We start from the raw sequence: 3,284 nt of genomic DNA on the forward strand, positions 1-3,284 counted from the left end.
CTCGGTGTTAACTTTTTAGTTTATGTGTTTATCATTAGTGATCATTAAAGTTCATTGACTCGGACATTATTACTTACCTAGTATTTTCCTTGTTGTGTTTCAGGTACTCTAGCGAGCGTGTAAGCATACGCGTTCGCGGTCTCGTAATAGAACTCTGGATCAAGCCGAGAAGGAAGTTGTAGTGGTTCGAAGGGAAGTTTTGGAGGACGAAGAGAAAGTTGAGGAACCAGCTTTAGTAGTGATGGGAGATCAAGCAGAAATTCTGAAGGCTTTGATGGACTATTCTCAGTATAAGATCAATGATATTCAGTCAAACATCATCAGACCAGCCATCTCGGCTAACACCTTTGAGATCAAGTCGAGCATGATTCAGATGATATAGAACTCAGTTCAGTTTGGGGGTTCTCCGAAAGAAGACCCCAACATGCACATGAGGGATTTCATCGAGATCTGCGACACTTTCAAGTTCAACGGGGTGACCGAAGATGCTATTAAGCTGCGACTTTTCCCATTCTCTCTGAGGGATAAAGCAAAGTGATGGTTACATTCTCTACCACCAGGGTCTATCACCAAATGGGAGGATCTTGCTCAAAAGTTTCTCACTAAATTCTTTCCTATGGTGGACTGCTGCAATCAGGAATGCTCTTACTCAGTTTGCGCAGCAATCTGGAGAATCTTTGTGTGAGGCTTGGGATCACTACAAAGAGATGCTAAGGAAGTGCCCACATCATGGCATGCCTGATTGGATGATTATAAACTGTTTCTACAATGGTTTAGGCACACAGTCTAGACCTATGCTTGATACAATGTCTAGTGGAGCCTTATGGACCAAAAGCTATAATGAAGCTTATGAGTTGATTGAGCTAATGGTAGCTAATGAATACCAGAATCCGACGCAAAGAATGTTGTAAGGCAAGGTAGCAGGAATTTTTGAAGTGGATACCGCTACTGCTCTAGCTGCTCAACTTCAAGATTTGATGATGAAAGTGGACTCTTTGGCTAATTATGGAGTGAATCAGATCACTAGTGTTTGTGAGCTTTGTGTGGGGGCACATGAGACCGAGCAGTGTGCTATTTCTAGCGAATCAGCTCAATTTGTGAGCAACTTTCAGAGGTCACAGCAGCAAGCTCCAACCACTTATCATCCCAACAATCGTAATCATCCTAACTTCAGCTGGAGCAACAATCAGAATGCGGTACAACAAGCTTATCAGCCATACACAACAAAGCAGTATAACCCTCCTGATTTTCAACAACCGCAATATGCCCCTAGGCAACAACTTCAACTTCAGCAGTTACCACAAGCTAATGAAAAATTTGAATTTGAGGAGTTGAGGCTCATGTGCAAGAGCCAAGCTATTTCTATCATGACCTTGGAGAATCATATTGTAGATTGCTAATGCATTACTAAATTGTCAACCTGGCATGCTTCCTAGCGACACTGAAGTGCCCGGAAAGAAGGAAGCTAAGGAACATTTTAAGGCAATTACATTGAGGTCTGGAAAGGTTGCAAATCCTAAAAAAGCTAAGACTCCAGTATCTGAAGATGTGGCTGAAGAAGAAGTGTAGAAGGAAGCAGAAGTGGAACCAAGGAAGACTACTGTTGAGCATACTCCTCCTGAGGATAATACAAGGGAGAAACATATCTATCCTCCACCTCCCTTTCCTAGGAGGCTGCAGAAGAAAAATCTAGATAAGCAGTTTGAGAAGTTTCTGGAGGTGCTCAAGAAACTTCACATCAGCATACCTTTCGCTGAAGCTCTTGAACAAATGCCTAGTTACGCGAAGTTCATGAAAGGTATTCTCTCTAGAAAAGTGAAGCTCGATGACTTAGAGAATGTTGCTCTCACGGAGATATGCAGTGCTGTGCTACAATAGAAGCTGCCTCCGAAGCTTAAAGATCCTGGAAGCTTCACTATTCCTTGCACCATTGGAAAAGTGTCGTTTTCCAAATGTTTATGTGACTTGGGAGCTAGCATCAATCTGATGCCTTTGTCAATCTTCAAGAAGTTGCACTTACCTGATCCAAAACCTACATATATGACTTTGTAGTTGGCCAACTGTTTTATTACATATCCACGAGGTATTGTGGAGGATGTCTTGGTCAAGGCAGATAAACTCATCTTTCCTGCTGATTTGGTAATTCTTGATTTCGAGGAGGATAAGAAGATTTCCATAATCTTGGGAAGACCTTTCTTGGCTACTGGCCGAACCTTGATAGATGTGCAGAAGGGTGAGTTCACTATGCGAGTGCTAGATCAGGATGTAACTTTTAATGTTCAATGCCATGAAATTCCCTACGGAAAATGAGGAATGTTTCAAGGTGGAGATGGTCGATTATATGATTACTTCAGAACTTGATCGATTGTTAAGGTCTGATGCCTTAGAAAAGGCCTTGTTTGGGAATTCCGATAGTGAAGATGAAGAAGGTGATGAGCATTTACAATATTTGAATGCTTCTCCCTGGAAGCAAAAGATGGATATGCCTTTTGAATCTCTTAGGATTATTCAAAAACAAGAAGCCAACTCTAAATTTTCTTTGTGTCTTTGGCTGCAAATGTTATATCTTGAGAAATCAAACTCATCAGAATGGGAAGTTTGATGCTAAAGCAGATAAAGGAATTTTTGTTGGATATGCTATTGGTAAAGCATATAGAGTCTACAATATAAGAACCAACATTGTTGTGGAATCAATACATGTTGTGTTTGATGATAAAAAGATTGAAGGACTGCAAGATGGAGATTACCATGAGAGCCTCAAATTTGACAATGTGGAGATGGTTAGTGATGACAGTGATGATGAAAGTGATCAAGAAACAGTATCAAAGGATAATGCAGAAAAATCCACTACCAATGAAGCACAAAATTCAACATCTGTCGAGTTGCAAAATGCTTCATCCGTCAGGAGACAAAATACTTTATCCGTCGGGAGACAACCAGCTTCATCGGTCGGTACTCAAAATTCACCATCTGTCGGGTCATCAAAAGAAGCTGGAAGTCAGAATATATCACTTACAGAAAGTTCCCCTTTCTCAAATCAAAGATTCATTAACTCAGGGGGAGTTTCTAACAATCAAAACTCAATCACACATCAAGACAACAATGAGGCCTCTTCATCTAGATTTAATCTAACTCAACAAAGGAAATGGACAAAGGATCACCCTTTTGAGCTCATCATTGGTGATGTATCTTCTAGAGTTCAAACAAGGAGAGCAACTCAAGAAGAATGTCTATATAGCAGCTTTCTTTCCAAGGAAGAACCAAAGAAGGTAGAAGAAGCTTTG

The 3,284-nt window shown here is 40.7% G+C and overlaps 1 non-coding gene across 1 annotated transcript; it reads right to left on the reverse strand.

The window, feature by feature from the left end:
* Positions 1-629: 629 nt before the first annotated feature.
* LOC141723029 (small nucleolar RNA R71) lies at positions 630-736 on the reverse strand. Its single transcript, XR_012576022.1, has one exon. It is a non-coding gene; the product is annotated as a small nucleolar RNA R71 (small nucleolar RNA).
* Positions 737-3,284: the final 2,548 nt, after the last annotated feature.

Source organism: Apium graveolens, chromosome 4 (genome assembly GCF_009905375.1).
Source record: "Apium graveolens cultivar Ventura chromosome 4, ASM990537v1, whole genome shotgun sequence".
NCBI lineage: Eukaryota > Viridiplantae > Streptophyta > Magnoliopsida > Apiales > Apiaceae > Apium > Apium graveolens.